The 21,854-nt window shown below is 49.5% G+C and overlaps 1 long non-coding RNA gene across 3 annotated transcripts in view; it reads left to right on the top strand.

Annotated features, from left to right (window-relative positions):
- The first annotated feature begins 510 nt into the window (after positions 1-510).
- The window catches only part of LOC102565750 (uncharacterized), a 50,667-nt gene continuing 29,323 nt past the window's right edge, over positions 511-21,854 (top strand). Inside the window, exons 1-2 of one of the 3 annotated variants that reach the window (XR_009462956.1) lie at positions 521-610; positions 14,764-14,952. This is a non-coding gene — a long non-coding RNA (uncharacterized LOC102565750). The other 2 variants (XR_009462957.1, XR_009462958.1) reach the window with 2 other exon arrangements.

Raw genomic sequence — 21,854 nt, 5'->3', positions numbered from 1 at the left:
GAGCCAAACACGTGCCCTCATCGCAAGGAGGGCTATCGGCATCCTGGGCTGCATTCAGGTCAAGAGAAGGGATTGTTCCCCTCTTCTGCGCAGGTGAGACCGCGTCTGGAGCGCCGTGTCCAGTTTTGGAGCCGTCACTCCAGGAAGGACCTGGACAAATTGGAGAGGGTGAAAATGCTCTGGGGTCTGCAATATATGGGAGAGATTGAGTCTGTGCTCATTGAGTCTGAGGAGAGATAATTGAGGGGAGCACCTGAAGGGGGTCGGAAAGAGGACGGAGGTCTACCCTTCTCAGCAGCCGCCCGCAACACAGCAAGGCGCCAGGGTCTCCAGGGAGCCCCCCACCCTGAGGGTAGACAGGACAGGTCACTCCTGAGACGTGTGCAAGCCCCGGGCAGACAAAGCCCGGCTGGGCTGGGCTGGGCTGGGCTGAGCCAGCTGGGGGTGGCCCTGCCCGGGGCAGGGGGTGGGTCTGAGCGGCGGAGCTGCCTCCCCGCGCTTCTGCCGGCCGCACAGCTGACTTGTTGCTCGGGGAGGCGCCGGGGCGGCCGCGGGCCGAGGGAGCGCGGGGCTGCGGCGGCGGCGCGGGGCCGTCCCCGCCGCGGGAGTGGTACGTGCGGGCGGGCGAGCGGGGGCGCATCGTGCGCGCGCGGGCGGCGGGCGGCGCCTCGGGACCGGCGGCGCCGGTGAGTGCGGGCGCGGGCGGGGGTCCCGGGGCTGCACCGGCGGGGTGGAGCCCCCCTGCCTGGGGTGGGGGGAAGAGGCTGCCCCAGACCCGGGAAGCCGCCGCCTTGTCTCCGCTGCATCGCTCTGCATGGCCCGCACCCGGGCCGGCTCACCCCGCTGCTCTGGGGGAAGCCTGCAGAAGGGACGTCTGGCCTGCGGGACCCCCCTGCCTCCCCTCCCCTCCCCGGCACACAGTGCCCCGAGGCCTCCTAGGGCTGCCTTCCCCGTCCCGTGGCCTCCCCCCGCCTGCTCGGGCAGGGGTCCTCTGCCCCGCAGCATCCCTCGGCCCCGGGAGCTCCCAGCACGTGGGTGGGGATGTCGGAGAGGCCTGGGAGTAGGTGTGTGCATGGGGGGCGGGGGGGCAGCCCTTCTCCATTTCGGACCCCCTTGTCTAGCCCCTTCTTGCAGCAGTTCAGTGCCTTCCTCCTGATATCAGATTCACCCAGAGAGCTGCGTCTGCCTCCCTCCTGGGTTGGATTTCAGGAGGGAGGTCAGGCCCCCACTTGGGGACCCATGGACAGACTGATCCAGAGGCATCCTTTCCGCTAGCCACTGAAACGCACCTCCTCGGAGGGGGAAGGTAGCCGCTGTTTAACAGCAGGCAACAATTTTGATGAGGACGGGAGGGTTTGTTATAAATGTCAGGAGTGCTTTCACAGAGAGTGAGGCTTGCTTGTGGCTCCCTGTGGCCTTTGAAAGGCTTGCGGATGGCCAGTGTTGTCTTTTGCAGCAGCAAAGACGGTGTCTCTTCTTGTCCCCACCCACCCTGCCTGGGAGCCAAAGCTGCCCTTCAATGCCAACAGCCCGCTGCACCGTGCACTTGCTCCGCTGCTTGCCTTACTTGGACTTGCAGTTGCTAACGGGGATGTGACAGTGTCCCTGGAGGCAGATGGTGAAACATGTAGCGGAGGGGGAAGAAAAGATGCAGAGATGCCTTGTGTTTGGGACTTGCTCTGAGGGGAGGAGGGGGGAGGCTGAGGGGGCATTAGCAGAAGTGGTGGGAGGTGGCAGCAGCCTCAGCTGTCTTCTTGAAGGCTTTGTCTGAGAACGGCCTCCTGTTCCATGAGTTTAGGCTCCTGACCCGCCTCTTGGAGACAGAAGGAATGAGTCAGGGACACCTGGACCTTGTTGGTGCTCGGAAGATTGTTTTCACGATCTTTGTACTGGGAACACAATTCCAGACTCCTTGGAAGTGCGTCCATGCAGAGGCAAACTCCCCTAGTTTGTGGAGAGATGTCACAAGCCTCCCTGCTGTCATGTTACTCTGGGTTTGCACCAGTGACATAGGGCAACATTTGCTCCGTAAATTCAGCATTCCTAGAAGCAGGCAAAATCCTGATGACTTGCACCCAGCTCTGATTTTGGCCCTGCTTAGTGCACTGTCCCCCTGGATGTCCCTGCAAAGGGCAGCGTAAGACTTGGCTGTGAGAGAGAGAGAATCCCTGACCTGTTACATGAAAGGTACTTCTGGGCTCCTCGCAGAGAGGAGCCTGAGCACTGATACCAGCCACAATGTGACCCATGAACACTGCTAGGGAGAAGGGTTTTGAATGGACCCGTGACATTGCAGCAGGACCCTGCCGCAGAGGGGGTTGAGCAGATTGATAGAGGAGACAAGGCCATAGTGGGAATGATAAAAAGCAGACAGGAGGCTGTGGCAGCACATCTTCAGACTTTCATAGCAGGCCCCTGCTGTAGGCGTTGCACTTGATCACTGCTGATATTCTGCTGCCAGAACGAAACCTGGAAAGCAAGATCAAGATTTCTCTGTGCCCAGGGGTTTCCCAGGACTTTCAGTCCCCATGGTGCAGAGCAGTGACTTGTCCACCGTTCCTGGGAGAGTCAAAAGTAGGGCCTGGGCTGGTGAGCTCCCTACTCTGCCCTCCCATCCCTGGAGCATTTTGATCATGTTGGCTGTGGTCCACTGGGATCTACTGAGGGCTCTTTCTTGAATGACCACAGCACTCAGGTGTGATGGAGCCTGCCTTGTACTGAGTCCATCAGTGGCCAAAAACATGCTAGTGATGCCTTTGCAATCACAGTCCCTGTCACACCCGGGGCATGTTTTGTTCTCTTTCCCTTTCAGTTTTGCTGAGGATGGGGAGCGTTGCTGAATGGCAGGGCAGGCTTTGTTCCATCTGCCTGAGGAGGATGTCTCATGTCAGGGAATCCCAGAGATGCTGGCAGCTTGCGTGGGGGAGGGAATGTCTGGAGGCTTAGAGGGCCTGGGTGTAAAGCTGGCAGTTGCTTTCCCTCTGCTGAAGGCCATGGGTAGGCAGATCATTGTCTCTCAAGGGGGCAGGCTGTCTGGGAGCACAGTGCATGCGTGAAACCCTGGAAAATTTCCACCCTCCTTCCTAGAAGAGGAATGGTCACACGGGGAAGGAGGATGTGTGTGCTGCCACGGGCCTGGGCTGCAGAAAACGTCAGCATGCACGGTGTCTAAGGAGCGTCTCCCCGGGGAGCCCCTGAGACACCAGCTGCAGGCACGTGGGCCAGGCAGCTATCAGCTGGCTCCGTTTCCATAAATGAATTAGCTGCCTGTTTGCATATGTTCTGCCACTTAAGCAAAATGAGTTGCTTCCCCTCTGATGCTCAGGGTTGTTTCTCTCCTGACAAGTGTTGTGACTGCCTGGAGACCCGAAGGGGAGGCTGCTTGGCTACTGAGGAAGGGACTTCGTTCTAGGTTGCCTCTGAGGTGAGAGGAGCCGCTGGGGACTAGGCACTGGGTATGCCCAGAGATAAGGACTGAGGGGACAGGGATGAAAGGTGTTGGGGATGAAGGAGAGGAGAGGCTGGTTCTTTGGGACATGGGGCTGGATAAGGTTGCAGAACAGGAGGGTATGTGTTTCTGGGAGGTAGGTATGGGCATGAGGGGCTAAGGGACTTGCCTGGGTTCATACAGAGAGTCTGTGGTTGAGTCAAGGGTAGACTTCAGATCCCCAGGCCTGTGCATTAACCATGAATGCCTGACCTGCCCCACCACCTTTCCCAGATAACAGTCCTTGTGAAGGGGAGTCCAGCTGAGAGGGATTCCTCATACTCCCATCACCCTTAGGGCTTTAACTGCCTTCCCAACTTGCCATGTCCTTTCCAGAGCCCGTGGATGCTTCACGTTGACTGACCAGAGAGGGTCTCTGAATAATATGAGGCCTTTCTCCTTTGGGCCATAGGAGCCATCTATGTATTCATCACAAGATCTGTGCACCTGGAGCAGGTTAGCTGTCTGCCTTTGCCTCAGCCCACACACCAGCCTCTGCTCTCAGCTCCAGTAGGAAGTCTAGCAGGGGAACCCAGCAGTGCTGCTGTCTCATTGGGACCTTTGTTCCTCTTGGAAGTGGCTGCCTTTCTCAGCCACTGGCTAACATCCCCTCCAGCCCCCTACACCTTCCTGCATCCTCTCTGTCTGCTGTGGTTCTGGCAGCTACCTGTGATGTTAATCTTGTCCTTGGTCACTGTTTGGGTCAGAAGTCAAGACTGGAGGAGAAATGTTTGGCAGCCAAACATGTGGTCCATATGCATGAAATACAGCAGGGTATGGGATGGGGAGGGGCTGCATGTGCAGTAAGATCAGGGTGATGATTTAGGCCTGTTGTTGGCCCTGGAAATGTGTTGCAGGTGTACAGAGCAAATAGGAAACTCTATGAGTGCCTGCCCCTGTGTGCAGTGATAGAGGTGGTAGCTAGCAGAAGGAGTCATGGTAATACATGGAGGCTTCGAGCACTGCATTGGTGGGAGACCTGCCTTTCAGTCCCAGCCTTGTAAAGGGGTCTGTGTACTGCTGGCTGTTGAAAGAGTAGTGCTGAAGAGCCCTGGCCTGCAGAAGGGTAGTGGCTGAGTTTTGAACCTCATCAGTGAAGGACTTAAGGCAGGGCCTGGAGAGAATGGGAGCCCCTGAGAGCACTGAGGGGACTTCATCTTCACAGCTTCTTCGCCATAATCTTGGCCAGGGCAGCAGATGCCTGAGCCCATGAACGAGCTTTTGTATTCAGTTCCCAGGCTCCCCCACCAGCCAACTCCCATGGCCTGCAGCTTTGGAGCTATACAGCGTAGTGAGGGCTGGCTTCAGAAAGCTGTCTTAAGTGGGGATGTGTCATGAGGACAAAGTTGGCAGACGGGCAGTCAGGCCTGAGCCTGGTGATTTCATTCCTCATCCTCCACAGCATCAGAACCAAACCATAACCCCACGTAGGATGGGTTTGGTTTAGAGTACCACGACACAGCTCTGTCCCTGAATGGAGATGGAGCAGTAGGTGAAGTCGTGGGTGCTCTGGAGGGTGGGATCTTCTAGGAATAAAATCAGGCCACTAAGTTGGCTCTAACTATCTGAAGTAAAAGGACTATGGGAACCAGATTAAAGAGGCTGTAAAGACAAAAGCTTGGCCTAGTGGTTGGAATGAGAGACATGAAGTGGGGGCACCAACTATCCTGTGTAACTGGACAAGGGTGATCTCAGGACTAAAGTCAAAGCCTAGCAGCCTGAAGACCTGGGTGCTAGGCCTGCTTCCACCATTGGTTTCCTCTTTGATCTTGGATAAGAGGTCACTGAGGGCCTCAATATGTGGGTCAGAGGATTCTGGCATGTTTTAAGGATTTTTTGAGCCCTGTGTTATGCATCCATTCTGGTGTTTCCAGCTTGGTACTACATAGACTCATAGATGCTGGGGTCAGAAGGGACCTCATCAGATCATTTAGTCAGACCCCCTGCCTAGGCAGGAAAGGGTGCTGGGGTCAGATGACCCTAGCCAGATGCCTATCTAGGTCTTGACCCTGACATGATCTTGGTCCTGCATAGTGCAGCACTGTCAGACCCATCAAATGAACTATATGCCAAGTCTCTCCATTGAGGCCCACAGGTTGAGCCTCCAGCTTCATCAGCTACAGGAGCTCCCCCTGAACTTTCCCCAGAGCTCCTGTGCTCTGCCAAGTGCTCCTCTTTCAGTCTTTGTGAGGGACAGAGGGAGGGAGAGAGAGATCAGCCCCCACCCCCAATCCACCCCCACCCCGCTTTGGCCTTCTCCCAGTGGCACTTAGTCTTGAACAGCTGCTGCCAAGCCATTTTGGTGTGGAAGGGAGCCTGGAGCCACAGAAGAATGAAACAAATTTAGAACATGAAAATGTGGGTGACACATTTATTATATAAAATAATAGTTTGTACAGTCATCAAAGCAGCTAAATAAAGGTTATGGTGGGAACTGTATTATTTAGGGCTAGAGCACCATAATTACCTTCCATTAGATCTGCTTTTTTGTAACTGAGACACATCCTAGGAGAAGTTTCTATTTACCTTGGTCGGCTACCAGAGCAAATATAGATTTACTCAGTGTGAGGGCGTCATTCCGTCGGCATGGAACTGTGCATGTATGTCTGTCGATCTGCGAGAGGGTGTTTGTGGGTTTCACGGCTCTCAGCGAGTGGTCTGCCTCTCTGTGAATGTGTTTGTGATCTCTGTGTAGAGATACCTCTGTGTGTGTGCGTGCGTGTGTGCATGCATGTGTGTGTGCATGTGCGTGCATGTGTGTGTGCTCTACCTCCTTTATCTATGTAAAGAATCCAAGTGCAGTAATGAAAATTGACTGCAAACAAAGATCATCCAAAGTACCGGAAGCTTCAAATACTACCATGCACATAAGCAAAATCTGTCTGTTGTTCACAGAACAGAGCAGGGCTTATACCTACTGTCAGCCATCCGGGTGAGTGGGAGATGCAGCTGGCGATGCCTCCTCCGCTAAATTTGGGGCTGGGTACTCAGCACTGGGATTGGGCAGTTCACTTAGACAGCTACTTGAATGGTAATTGAGGGATTTGCAAGCAGGAAAGAGGAAAGAAGAGAAGGTTAAAAGGAAGGCATGGAGGGAGGAATAAGTTGCAAAGTGAAGGGTTGAGCATAGAGGGGAGAGAGCAAAAGGCTGAATGTGGCATCTCCTTAGCTTCTCCAGGGAGTACTGGGGCACTGGTTTCTCTGCTGTGGTGTGTGCCACACACCTATTACATGGGCCGTTGTAGGTGAGATGCCAAAGCTCTCTGGGTAGGATATCCTTGAGCTATGCATGTCATGTTGTTCTGTACTCTTAAGTCACTGTTGTGCCCTCTTGCACCTCAGCCTCCTCTGCCCAGATGTGGCTGCATTTCAGAGATGAGAGAAGTGCTGCTTGTATGCACCACACACTGTGGAGAGTGCCTTCAGCTCTTTTGATATTGGAAGGTGCCATGGAAACATAAGCTACTGTTTTATAAATGGGAAACTTTCATAGAAGTCTGGATCACACAATGGCTTTGGTGCTGGGACCCTGAGGATTGCAGGTCCTGACCTTCAGGTCCCTGATTTTGGAGTGACACTTGTGTTAGGCGCTCAGGATCTCTAGGCTGTGCACGGGGAGAGTAAGGCATTGCAAAAGGATTCCAGGGACCCACATGCTGACTGCCTAGAGCTGAGCACTGGGGCTGTCTGAATTTCCATCCTTTTGTGGGGATTTGTTGTTTAACGGGGCGGGGGGAGGAAGAAAGTGGCTGGGGTCACAGCCTGAGACTTTCACTTCAAGGGAGATATCAACAACTCCTCTTTCAAACATCAAGTAGGGATCACACTGTTCTTTTAACACATGGCTGCAGGGGGTGCCCCCCCCCCCCCAATCCTGTTGAACAACAGCCCGAGGATGTGGGAGACCCAGGTTCAGTGATCTTCTCAGCTTGAGAGATGTCAAATGCTGGAGAGCCTTGAGCCCCAGGCTATGGAGTGGTCTGGGGTGTGGGGAGCACCCTCTGCCCTTCCTAAGGAAGCTGGGCCACTGCTTAGGAAACAGCTCAAGACTCATGGGGCCAAAGAGGGAGAGAGGGTGCAAGTGGGGACATGGCTGAGCATGGTTAGGACCCTCACTTGGGAGAAGGGACTCCTGGGTCCTTTTCCCTGCTCCAGGATTGTTTATGCATTCATCTAATGGCTGTTTCACATACTCACACCAAGATCCAAGACCTTTGCCCCCCTCCTCCCCCCTGCCCCCCAAATTGTGTGCCGTAACTGCTGGCTGATAATGTAGTGCTTCCTTCTCTCTGCCATAGTGAGTGTCCATGCAAGTGTAATGGGCCTGATAGAGAAGTGGCTATTTACGGCCATTGGTACACATTGGTTTCCTGGGTCCACATGGGCTTCCCTGGGGGGAAGTAGGCACCTGCATACAAGTTTGTGAGAACCACTACTGACCTCTGCTAGGGCCAGGTTCCTGGAGGCAGTGGGGGGTTAGGAAAGTGAGAGCCATCTCCTAGTTCACAACCATTCCTAGGCAGGACAAGGTCTTTCTGCATCATCATGTCACAAGGTAGGTGGTTGAGAGAGTGCAGGTAGAGATTTGGCTGTGGGGAAGTGGGGCTAGCGAACTTGAGTTGAGCCTCCCTTCTCTTTTGGTAACAGGGCTTCAGGCAGGTCCTATATAGCCCAAGAAGGAAGACCTTTTCACCTTCCCTTCCAGGGCTTCATTGCTCCTTCTCCCTCAACTCTGTCTTGGTCTCAGCAGCTTTCTTCTCCTGATAAGTGTTACCTCTGCCCACTCAGAAGTCATAGATAATATTGTGCAACTGGAGCCATCCTCCAGTACCTCCCATGATGGCTGTTGGGTGCAGGCAGGTGATATATTCTAGTTCATCCAGATTGAAAAATAAATATTCAAAACAATGCCATGATCGAGGAGTGCGGAAATGGGAGTGAAGTGCTTCCTTGGGAGGTAGGGGCTAAGGCTAAATCTGCAAATGGTGTAAATTGGATTAGCTCCTTCAGAACCACTTACACTGCAGCACTTTAGACCATCTGAAGACCTGGCTCCGAATGTGTTGAGTTAGGTTATTTTGCCTGCCAATAAATGGCTAAGCTCCAGGAACTCCATTGTCTTTTATTGATCATTTGTTGATTAGATAATTGGGGTAATTGAATTGGACTGGAATTTTAGAAAAATCTTGAAGAGCAAAGTACCCATCACCAGAGTCCTGGTTTTCTCTGATTACAACCCCCCCCCCCCTTTTCCCCCCAATTTTTGGATTAAAAAAGTAACCCGAAACCCACATTTTTCCATGATTAAAATGAAACCTTACTAAATATATATTATATAGCTATATATATCTATATATTAGTAGGGTTTCATTTTAATCATGGAAAATGTGGGTTTCAGGTTACTTTTTTTAAGCTGAAAATTGCGGATTTTTTTAAATCAGAGAAAACCAGGATCCCTACCCACTGTAAAACTCCAACAGCAAGCTTTGCTCATGAGCTAAGCATAAGTTATGTGTGTTGAATCTGCACATGTGAAGCTGAAGTTACTTTCTGTTGAATCTACTATTTCCAGTGAAGGTTTAGTTTTACTTGATGTCTCCAATATATTCTGTGCCTGCCAGTCTCGTGGCACTTTCTTACACTTGTGGCTGAAGTCACTCATTTATGAAGGCCCTGGGACAAGGGACAAACATAACACTAAGAGCTGGGAATCCTGCCCTAGGGGATTCACACCACAATGCAACAGACACTTGTTTGCTCGTGTACCAAAGCACGTGTGCAGACAGCAGCTCCATATATGTTGTCATGCTTATTGGTGTGTATGTGGTTGATAAGGCTACATGTGTGCAAGCATGTACTTTCAAGTGTCACCTGTGTATGAGCGGTGGGTGTGAGGGCATATCCATTCTGCATATCTACATGCTTTAGTGTGGGGTGTGCCAGTATATGTTGTGTAGCTATAAGCCAGTGGTTCTCAAAATTTTGTGGGCTGCGTTCCACCTTTTAAAGTTTCCTATTCTGCTGTATGCCCTCTGATTCAGAGTGACACAGAACAAAATGTAATACCTTATGTCAGTACAGCAATACTAAATACTTGGATACCTTGAGAGAACTTATAACATTATCATTTGCTTTTATTTTTTCTTCCTTTTCTTCCATTAATTTTCCTTTTTCCCTTCTGCTTTCCCATGCCTTCCTTTTGCACACCCTCTAAAAGTCCCCCATAGACTCACAGGGGTCCGTGTACCTCAGTTTGAGAAACACCAGTCCATATCTCTGTGTGTCTATGTATGGATGCATATTGATGGCTCTGTACTTTGGGGTCTTGTGGGTGTGTGTATGCAGCTGAGTGATGGGTAACTGTCTGTGTTGGGGATCAGGTGTATATATGCATGCAGTTGTGCATGTACACACCTTTTGAGTGTATCATGTGTTTTGAGTGTGTCTTGTGCATGTCTGTGTGTGTAGCTTTAGGAAAGTGCCTAGCTCTGGTGTTTATCTAGATGCATATGTACACTTCTCCTTGTGTCTATGCCTAAGGGTTTTTTTTTTCTTATTTGCTCTCAAGACCTCTGACTTTTCCAAGGCTGTTCTGTGCACTGAGGGAAGGCAGTCAGGACAGTTCTAGTCCAGGGAGGACTCGGGCATAGCCATAACCTAGTTACGCCTAGAACAGCCTCTGTGTGCAATCTGGCAAGGCCATTCTACTTTTCAGGGCCTAATAATCTGTCATTTTCCCACAATAAACAGTAATTACCAGAATATTGCTGGTGACTTCTCTGTGGGCTTAGTCTGTAATAGCAACTGTGGATCTAATTAGCATGCAGGCTGGCAGGCAGGGCTATTGCTGGAGGGAACGATATGAGCAGTTTGCAATTGCAGGGATGTTCCCCACGGAGCATTTTCTTTCTCCAATCTGGATTTAAAAGTCCCAAGTGAAGGAATGGCCAGCTCCTTCTTTGAGGAGATGCTATCACAACTATGTTAACAGAGATTTTGCCATTAGGGCAGTTTTCCTGACATACAACCTAAATTATTTTCTTCTGAAAGGGAACGTTGTCAGCCTAGAAATCCCAGTCTTGAACTTGCTGTCCTTATGCATGGCAGCTGTAGGAGGCAGAACTGAGAGCAGGGAAGGCATTTTCCTCCCTAGATTTCCAGTTTGTGTCTGCTCAGCATCACTCTTTCCCAGACTGCTCAGTCAGCTAGGTAAGATCTCTAGAAGGCCTGGGCCTGAAATGAGGCTTCTGGTTTCCTGGTAGTGCTTTGTGCTTTGAAACTTGAATAGTCCCCTCTGTCTTTAATAGCAGTTCCCCGGAGCCTGCAGAAAGAGTATCTGGAACCTGGTGGGGAAGGGCCCGGACAGTGCGGTAAGGTGACACAGTGAATCAGCAGCACTGAGCGACTTCAGTGGGAGCTGCTCATGTGGAAGGCTTGGAAAACAGGGCCTTGCCCTTTGGCTGCTTCAGAAAAAGAGGTTCCTTTCAGTGAATCGGTCTCTGGTCTCACTGTGAGCCTGGTGCATGCCGGGATTTCCAGCAGTGCTGTGCCAAGCAGACACAATCAATACAACTCACAGTGCTTTCATTACAGGTGCTCCAAAACCAGAAAACACTGCATTTAGGTAACTCATTTAAAAAACCGTTTTTAAAGCAACCAGCCATTTCGAAATTGGGAGTTGTGTCTAGGCGTGTCCTCAAGAAGTCCCTGAAATGGGACTTTTGTCCCAAATTTAGGCAGTTGGTCTCTCTTTTCTACAGCACCTGGCAGCATCCTGAGCAGAGGCAAAAGTAATTAACCTGGGTACAGGGCAGGTGAACATGGCTATCCTGTTTCTGAGGTGGGAAGCCGTAGAGCTGACTAGACCCATAGGAGCCCACTTCAGCAACTGCACTAACCAGAACCAGAACTGAAGCTCTGGCTCCAGAGGTTTGTGGAGCTTTCAGGAGCACGTCTGGGATGTTGCTACTGCAAAGTCAGTTGCTTTGTTCATTAGGTTTTGCAGACTGAGAGTAATACATACCTCGGGGCTGTGAGCATGAACTGATGTCTGTGAAGTTCTTTGATATGCGTGGCTCCCAGGAGCTATACTGACACTTCCCGTTACAAGACTTTTTACAGGTGCTTTTAAGTGGGTGTCTAACTCTGGCTGAATAAGGTTTTATTTATTTTTTTTATTTCAGCAAAAGTGGTTCAGTCATTTCTCAAAATGAAGTTGGGGCTAATGAGCATATTGTTTTGGCCAGGTTAAAATCCTGCCATTTGTTTCACTGAAAGATTCTAGTGCCTTCATATTTTGAAGAAGGGTCTTGACATTTGGCAGATGACTGCCCTGATGACAGGAACCTTTAACTTTTCCCTAGAAGAACTGCTGAAGTTTGGCCATATTATAACCCCTTGAGAAAGCTCTACTGACATATGCTCAGCTAGGACCTGTTATAATTTAGAAGCTAAATTTGCAGAAGATCCCATCTGCACTGAGCATGCTTCAGTCTAAGCTTGCAGGGGCTGAGAGAACATTTCTTTTCCATTGCTACTGGTTCAGGCTGGAGTGGAGCCAGGCACAAGAGCTGAGAGCAGAGAAACTGTCTCTCCTGAGCTAATGCTTCCCCCTTGGCACTCAGGCAGCATGGGGTAGGAAACAGCCCAGCACAAATTCACAAGGTGAAGAGCTAGACCTGAGGAGAGGCTGGAGGGAATAGTTTAGGACAAGGAGCTTGGGGAAGAGACTGAAACTCAAGTTTGAGAATAGACAGGGAGGGGCTGGGCAAGGAGATGGGAGGAGCTGGGATCTGAGGAGTATTAAAACATGGGGTGCAGAGAGACAGGTTGGAAGATGTGGAACAGAAAATTTGGGAGAAGGCTTAGCAACCTTGTAAGAGTGATGAGCCATTGCTTGTGACCTAACCACTGCCTCAGGCTGCTGATCCCCCTCCACAGCACCCCAGCCCTGCGTTCTGTGCTGAGGGATACTGTCTTGCCCCACTACTGCAGCCTCTACTTCCTGTCTTCACAAAGCACCGGTGATGGGGAGTGCTGAATTTGGCTGTGAGGATAGGCAGAGGCTGCAGTAGTGGATTGAGGAAGCAGCCCTCATCAGCACAAAGCTGGGAGGGCTGGTGTGGCTGCAGTGGCTTGGGCACTGCGGGGAGGACCAGCAGCATGCTGCAGAGGAATGCACATTGCAAGGCAGAGAAGGTGCCCCTGTTGCTGCATGACTACACGGGCTCGATCCAGTCTCTTTATAGGCTGTGGACCATCGATAGGATGTCAGCCCCTGGTTTGGAGAGAAACAGCGGTGTAAGGGTCTGTGACCACTGGAGAACACTCCCCTCTAGGATCTAAAGTAGAACCCAAGATCCCCGAGTCTCAGCATGGTTCTGCCACCAGCAAATAACCCTGGCCAAGTGTGTGTGTCACCTTCTCTGGGTGGCTGGTCAGCACAGAAGATTACCACCTAATACTGCTCACTCGAGACAAAATATTGGAGGATCATGTTGTGTAATGGTGCTCAACCTTTTGGTCGCATAGGCCAGATGACGATAGGCATGGGGCCAGTGTGCAAGCCCGATCAAGCCCTGCACCTCCTTCCTCAGCCCTGCACCACTGAATCAGGGGCACATGCTGCTTTCCCAGGGCCTGTATGTGGGACCAGGACCCCATGCTCTCAGATCTGCACTGCCTCCTGGGGGGCCATGCTGCCTCCCTGAGCTCTGCATCACTCTCCCAATGCCTTACACCACCCCCATCAGCCCTATGTCATCTCCCTCAGCCCCATGCCACCATATCAGAGCCCTATGCCACCTTCATCTGGCCCCTGTATGCCCAACTTGGGCTCTGGGCCTCCTCCACATGCCAATTTAGTGTGCTGTCAGGGCTCCCCACAGGTCCAGAAATTTGGCAGCAGAGATATGGCAGTTTCTGCCATCACTGCCATGTCCCCAAGTTTTTGGACCTGTGGGGATTGGGCCCACCGCCAGGGGTTGAGCATTCCTGATGTAGTGGTTTTAAAGTCTGGAGAAAAAACCCAGTGTGGTTGCTAAAGCTATTGAGTGCTGCCTTAGAATTTGACCCCATCACTGCATCTCGTACAGTGTTCCTGTGTGGGGAAGTTACTTAAAGCAGGATGTTCACGGCTGGCCACTCATTGCACGTTCCTTGTTTTCTGAGAGCCCAGCTTGAGACCCCACAGTCTGGTCTGTGGAAGTGTTGAGCACTCACAGCTGCAACTGAAGCCAGTGGGAACACTGGTTTATAAACTGCTTTGTCGTGTAAAGTACTTGAAAACATCAAACTTAGGAGTCTTAAAGTGGGTACCCAAAATCACTTCTTACTTTAGACCCTCATCTCTCTGTCTCAGCTCCCATTGGGATATTGTGGCACCCTCATCTCACAGGGGTGTTGGGAAGATGCATTAATTCATATTTGTGAGGCACTTGGATACCAGTGAGAAGTGAAGTAGAAAAGCCCAGGGGAGTGTGAGTATTTCCTGCCTTCTGAGCAACATTTGAACCATGTGCATTAAATGAGAAAAAGGCCGTGCTCTGAACAAGAAGAAAAGAACAAAATGTGAATTGACGTCCAGCACTCATTACCACGGGAAGTTGTAGAGGCAGATAGTATAACCAGGTTTCAAAAGGGATTGAACAAAGTTATGGAGGACAATTCCACTAGGGGCCGTTAAATAAAACAGTCGGGGACATATTCTCTGACATGCCTAAATCACTAATGTCAACCATGGAGGGTATGAGAGGAGCTGTATCATTTGAGGCATGCACAGTTCATATACTTTCTATTTAAAGCATCTACTGTTAGCCACTGTTGGAAGCAGGCTACTGGGCCCCGATATCGTACAACTTATATTCTTACATCTGATATTACAAATAGCTTTTTATTAACTGAGCACTATCCATCTTATGCACTGGGTGAGACAAGGCTCCAATGGAAAAAAAAATAGCACGATATCAGGCTGTAGCAAGGCTAATGTATGTGCACAATGGAATTAAGGTTGCAAGGACAGCCATCATCCAGGCAAGTCATGACTGTTTGGTGCTTGACTTTGCAACCCTATGGACCAGGGGGGTGAGGTGGGAGGGTGTTGTATGTAATTATTGTAAGGCTGGAGGCCCAAACCCTTCACATTGGGATCCCTTGGCTTAATAAGATATGAAAAAGTTGTTTGTTACTAGAGTGATGAGCATGGTATAAATACTTAGGTAAATAGGCTAGATGCTCATGTTAATGAGTTCATCCCGATTCTTTCTGACATCTTTTAGGTTTGTCCTTCAAAGCTTGGAGGAGCTTACAGATGTAATGTCAGAGAGTGCAGAAGCCAGTTTCACTGTTACCCTTGAGCAGAAGTGGTCTGATTGTATTTTTACCATTTTAAACAAAAGTGACAGTTTCTACAAACATACCAAAATCCTGCCTGGATTGCCTTATTTTGGAAATTTGCCGGCTTTCATGTGAGTATTAAAAATGTTGTGGCTGAGCTTTGCTATCGTATTAAAGACTGTGATTCACAGGGCAACAGCATGTCATTTATCTGAGTAACTTGATTTTGCAGCCCACAGATTTCAGCAAAGACATCTCTCTTTCTTGTTTCCTTGTTGGGAATCAAGAGTAATAGATGAAGATAATTAGAGTTGCCCATTTTAAGTTCCTTGAATCTAGCTGTTTGTGTTGGAATGACGCTTGAATACAAATATTTAACTGCCCTGCTTCCAACTGCCTCTCTTGTGGAAATGAGATGTACTGCACGATGCCATGCCAACAAAGGGAAGCTTTTACATTCAAGCTAGATTGGCAGCTGATTACAAGAGACTCTTAAGTTTTATTTTAAAGATAAATAGTTTCTAGCCTTCACAATTGCAAAGCAAAGCCTGAAAATGTACCCAGACGGCTCAGAAACCAGCTGGCAAATAAAAAACCTAACGTACAATTATGATTATGATTACAAATCTTACGATTTTAAAGCCAGTCTCCTAATTCGGAGAGGCTGACTCATGATTCCTGAACGCTGAGATTGGCCACATGAAATGAACCTGCATTTACAATGCTGCATGGTTAGAGTAGGGCAAGAACAGGAGTTTTCAGCCTATGTGTTTTGCAAGCATCCTGCCTTCCTAACAGTGATAAAGGGAAGGAGGTGTCTCAGTGGTCTGGAGGGAGGCTGGTATAATAGTTACCATAGAAGAAGTCAACTCAGGTCTGTTCCTGCTTCTGCCACTGACTGGGGCCTGATCCAGCACCCATTGAAGTCAGTGGGAGCCTGTACAGACAGCAGGCATTCAGTCAGGACTTTATGGGACCTGTCCACAGGTAATTTCTCGGGGGTCTGGTTTCCCTTCTGCCTCCTGGTGATGATGCTTATTCCGTAGGAGTGTGGTAAGGTTTCATTAAATGTTGTGGAGCTCTTTGGGGTGCTTGCAGAAGAAACTGTGCTGGCAAGGGGTGATCATCAGTAAAGAGTGTTAATGGTCAAGGGCATATTTGAGGGGTTTATTACTCACCTGATGTGGGACCCCAGTGCCCAGGTTTTTGTTTTCCATGGATTGTAAGGCTTGTGAAGCACTCACTCGCATCTCGGTTTGAGAGAGCCAGTAAAGAAACAGTTTCTCACCAGCAGAGCTTGGCAGAGCCACTTAGCTGCATGCTGGGATCCTGTTACTGGAACTGTAACATAATCAGCAAGACTTTAGGGCTGTCAGTCCAGCACCTTTTACCAGCTCTGAATTCACTTTAAGAAAGAAAGAAATACAATTATTCTTTGATAACATGGTAAATTGAGGCCTAAAAATCCCGAAGTGGGTTTGATTGAATGAGAGTCCATTTCCATCAAGTGTTGAGGATGTCTAATATAAACTCCCTAGACAAGCCAAGGAGCAGGCACGATGTTTGCTTTTCCAGCATCCCATTACAGCAGCACATAGAGTTTTAAAGCATTGTTTGTCAAAAAATAGGATTACTCAGCAACAGAGAGGGTCAGAACTGTTCTGACAAAACAAGGCGGCCTTTACAAATGCCAGTCTTTGGAGCCCAGAGTGTTTCATTTGAAACTTCCCGAGTTGCTGAATCCAAGCAAAGGTCCTGAGGGACCTTGCCTGGGTATCTGATGGCCTGTCCTGGGCCGTAGAAACTTCTGGTCCTTGGCCTTGAGGCTTCCCCACCAAGCATATCTGTTCCAGAGGCAGGGACTGGGTGAGCCCAGCATTCCTGCAAGTGGGCCAGATTGTGTTCACCCAATGTGGCATCTACGTGGACTTACACACCCTTTCCATTCTGCTCAAGAGAGAGAAGTGCCTCTCCCCACCCCTAGTCACTGAAGTGGAGGGGTATTTTCCCAGGGCTTGCTGAGTTTTATGTACTGAGTTATGCATTGTGGTCGTGGAGTCCCCAGCCTGCGGTCTGCCTCTGGTTACAATGCCGGTGCCATGGGTGGGGTTGTACTGTGGGTGGGTGCTCTGTATGAATGCCTAATCCTGCTAGGGATGGCTTGCATGCTGCAGAGCTTGGGCACAGTTGGCAACAAAGGAGACAGTAGTACTCTCCACTTAGAAGTAACAGCTTGATTGGGAATGGCTGCTGTTATGAGCCAAGGTCCAGTTGGGGCTGACCTGGTCCCAGTCCCCAAATGGAGGTAATCAGACAGTCAGGCTGAGTCAACCCACATAGAGAAGCCCTGCCCACATGGGCTATATAAGCTCAGACCAGACAGCAGAAAGCTGCCTGGGCAACACACTCACCTTACTGTGTCTCTGGCCTGCTTAAAACTCCTAAATCTGACTGTGCTCTGGACCCCTGGCTTGTGCCTCCATGCTCTGGACCTCTGGCTTACACCCTCCTGCCTGTTCCCACTTGCTCCTGTTCCTGTCTTGGACCTCCCTTCCTGGATCAAGTGCTTGCCCTGCACATGATCTTGACTTGACCTTTGGCTCGATATCCTAAACTCAGACTGATACGGAGCTTAACTTTGGCTTATACTCTGATAACCCCCTGGCCTGGTGTGTTCCAGTCAGGCTGACCACATATGACCTGGCCACCCCCTTACAGCTGCACAGTTAGCTGGCTGACAGAGGCATAGACCATAGTGGCCAAACTTTGCCCAAACAAGCGTCTTGTTGTCAGTTCACAGACTGGCACAAAAGGGAGCATGTGGCATCCTTGTTTTTGCTGTGGAAGTACATCCCAGGGAGATCACAAAAGGAAACTAAGGGCTTGTAGGGATTCAGTGAGTGTGGGCTTGTGTCCTCTGCAAAGACCAACCCAAATGTTCCAGCATGAACTGAATATGGAGAGTGGTAGGTCCAAACAGCAGAAAATGTGGGGCAGTCCTGTTTCGCCTTTTCTAAACCTTCTTGTTACTTTTGGCCAAAGCCATTTGCAGACTCCAGCTTCATTTAAGAACAATATGACCTAACCCCAAACTGCATTTTGGCAAATAAATCCTGACTGGAAAAGCCTGCCCTGCTCTAATGGCACTTGATGCACTGAATTAGGACTGCTGATGGTAGCTGGATCCACAGGTCATTTCCTACAAGCTATTAAAGATCTCAGAGAATGACAGCTTCTGGCATCTGTTGATGGGGGCAGGCTTTGAACTGGTAACCAAACAGCCACTCCCTACAGTCTGCTTATTTCTGTGTCTTTCCATTCCTTAGGTAAGTCTCTTTTCAGGACTGATGAATGTGTCCAGTATGGAGAAACGGGATCTAGTTGATTTCCTTGCCTTCCTCCCTGGTTCTTCTTAGCTCTCATGGATCTAGTGCCTACTTGCAGAGCATAAGTGGCTCTCCTATTGAGGTGGGAGGTGAGGGCCACCAGTGGGTCCACGAGAAGCAGGATGAGGCCATTGGACCTAGGTTGTTCTCAGTGGTAGCAGATGACAGAACACGGAGCAATTGTCTCAAGTTGTAGCAAGGGAGGTTTAGGTTGAATATTAGGAAAAACTTTCTCACTAAGAGGGTGGTGAAGCACTGGAACAGGTTACCTAGAGAGATGGTAGAATCTCCATCGTTGGAGGTTTTTAAGGCCCAGCTCGACAAAGCCTTGGCTGGGATGATCTGGTTGGGGCTGGTCTTGTTTTGAGCAGGGGGTTGGACTAGATGACCTTCTGAGGTCCCTCCAACCCTAATTTTCTGTGGTGCCATGATTTCACCTTCTCTGTGGGTAAAATTCACAACCCAGCAGAAAGCCCACCCAAGGTCTGGGCACCACAGAAATCCCAACTCAGCCCATGGGGAGAGCCTGTGAGCTGTGCTAGGACATCAGGGCTGCTTTAGGCTGTACTGGTTACCTAATTTTTGGCTTTTACAGATCTGGCCTATCTCACCAAAAGCAGAGGAGGGCACGAGGGGACTTTTGGGGTTCAAAGTACAAGCCTGTTTACTTTTCACATGGTATCACCATTTATTTTTCTTGCTGCATTTCCTCATTACCCAAGGTACTTGTGTGAAGACAAGAGGCTTGGCTTTTTCCCCAGCTCCACTTGTCTTCCCACTTGCTCCCAGTAGGAAGTCACAGAGCGCAGAATTGCAGCATTGTGTTCTGTTCCATTTTGTCTGCCCAGTTTTCATTAAATGTCTGGAACCCAATTATTTTCCCTCCCTGTCTTATCATAAAAGCATGGGGCATTTCTATAGGACGTGGGTTTCCTCAGAATATTTAGAGTCACTCCTGTTATAGAATTGGGCACATTGACTTGTTCTGGTAGGATGGTGCAGAGGCTGTTCACACTGCCTTGTTAGTGTGAGGTTATTTGTGAGCATGCAGCTGCTGCCAGAGACTGTTTTCCAAAATAGACCATGGTACCACTTGTTTGGAAGGTGTCTATTAAAACCACATGGCTTTTGCAGACAGAAGCCAGAGAACAAGCAGCGGGACCTAGGCTTGCAGACCTGGAGCCCTGGCTTCCAAACCCTTGTAGAGGGTTCAACCCAGTAGAAAGCATACCTTATTATCTCCCCCAAATGTCCATCACAAATCTAATGCTTGCTTGAGACTGTGCTTCAGACTTTTGGCTCGTGTTTAATTATCACCATCTGCCGTTCCAGTCCCCAGGGGCCAATTGGTTTGTTTGGTGGTTGTTTGTCTGTTGTTAAATTAACCCCACAGGGTTTTCTAGTTATGTGAGCTCCCTGCTTATTTTTCTGGCCTTAGCTGCAATATTGTCCCAATCCCACGATGGAAATAGCTGTTGCCATCCTATTCTGCAGAGCTCATCCTTGTTCACCTTTAGATTTACAGCCCTTGATTGGGGGGGAAGGTGGGGGAAGAAATCCTGAAACCCTTTCATTTTTAATTCTGCTCACCGTTGTTTAGCAACAGTGACACTTTCCACAGTAGCAGCGCTGAGGGATTCATCTGTGCGCTGGGCGCTTCCTCAGTCTTTAATCAGAAGGACCGGGGTGTTGATTTTTTTTAACAGATAGAGCCCTCTTCCAGAATCTCTCTTGGGCATCTCAGTTAAATGTGTCAACCCTTTCCAAAAAATCCCCAGAAACCAAAGAGGCTCAGCACCATGAAAAAATATTCTGCCCAAAATTGAGTTATACTCACTTATGTCCTATATAGGAAAAAAAAAAATAAAGCATATAATTAAATTAATCTTTGTTTAGAATGAGACTTCAGCAGATGCTTCAGGTTAAGTATATGGAGTCAACCTGTAATGGTGTCTGCTGTTGCAAACACATTGCAGCAGAGATGTTCCACGTGCCCTGCCACGATAATTTTGTTGAACCGGATAAGTTTGAAGAAGAGCAGATGGGATGGGATGTTGTCTAGTGTTGATGGTTCTTATGATTCTGCTGGAAGTCCTGTGATATTTCATGCTTTTCTTAAAGCCCCGACTCCTGGAGTCGTGTGATTCTGGTAGAGGCTCAGCTTTAACACAGGTGATAACCGGCCAGCCCTCATGACTGCAGAACAAAGCAAAAGAACTCCAAAAGCTCTTGTGTGTTAAAAAAAATGAATGATTTTGAAGACAGTGACATGAGTTTGAAGGGCAAAGGATTATTTTTGAAGGCATGGGGTTGTAATCCAATCTCAGTAATCCCCCTAGAATTACTTGGGAAAACAGTGTAAAGATGACTTAGATTTCTACTGTAAAAAAAAAAGAAAAAAAAAGAAACAGGAAATATTAAAGAACCTTCCAACTCTCTTTGGATCAAAAAAAAGGTAATACAAGGCACAAGCCCAGTGTTTCCTTAAAGGGCAAGGCCCCTGCAGTGGGAATGATCAGAGGCAGAGACACCACATGCCAATGCTTGGTGTGGCAGATTGGTTGGAGGGTATTGATTGTTGTCTAGGTGTTGTTCACATTGCAGCCTTTGACCAAGCAGGACTCACCCCAGACACACTCACACCAGTGCTCCAAACAATATGGCAAGTCTTGTTTTCTTCCCACCCCTCAGCAGAACTGTAGCACCGTTGTCAAACTGTTACTGGGTTTTCAGTGGATGCACTGGGCAATGTCTGACTGTGTTTATAGCTGGATTAACTATCCTGTGAGTTGTGAAGGAGCCAATATGATGGGACAGTCAGGGATGAGAAGGGTCTGTAGGATATCTGGGCCCCCAGATCTGGTGAGTGATGGCTTTGATCCAGTACCACATTAGAATCAATGCACAAGTTTCACTGCACAAACCCCAGATGAGACTGAAGCCAGTCCCTTTGTGTGTTGTGCATGTGTCTGTCTTTCTCTCTCCAGCCCTTAGGCCATGCGAAGAAAGGGACAGCAGCTGTTTTCAGGATGTGCCCTGGACTGAACTGCTTAGCATTTCTGAAGTGGATTTTGTATTACAGAAGCCGGGAGAGCCCTCTGAGATATCCGCTCTTGCAGGTGTAAGGGCAGAATTGTTCCATACAGGACATTTTCCACTGCTTTGTACCAGAGACATTTCAGTGCCTGGTTCAGTGGGGTGGGGGAGAACTATGCTGACCATTGGAGAGTGCATATTTGGGGGAGGGGGTGAGGGAGAGAAGAGGAGTCTTGCCTCCGCTTTCCTCACTTGGGTGGTTGTAGCTGCAGCTGCAGTAGTGCAGACTCAGGTAGCTGCTGCTGGAGGACAGGCAGTGGTGCAAGCTCCCTACAGGTCTCTCCTGATACCTTGTTTGCTCCTCCTCCTTGGGCATGGGGCTGTGCCTCCCATGGCAAGGTTTGGTGGGGGAACATCGTTTCACCTCCCTCTTCCCCAGATACGCAGTATGGGATCGGGCTGTGCCTGCATGCCTCTTACGCTTGGGCTACATACGGCCGTGCCTGCTATAGCAGGCTCTTGGGAGGAGAGGGGCATACTGGCACTCCCTCCAAGGTAGATGATGCCCTTCACCCTCCCTAGTTACACTACTGTTTTATGCAAATGCCTTG

The sequence above is a fragment of the Alligator mississippiensis genome, chromosome 6 (assembly GCF_030867095.1).
Source record: "Alligator mississippiensis isolate rAllMis1 chromosome 6, rAllMis1, whole genome shotgun sequence".
In the NCBI taxonomy this organism is placed as follows: domain Eukaryota; kingdom Metazoa; phylum Chordata; order Crocodylia; family Alligatoridae; genus Alligator; species Alligator mississippiensis.
Note: the sequence above shows the minus strand (reverse complement) of the source record. Positions and strands in the feature narration are given on the sequence as shown.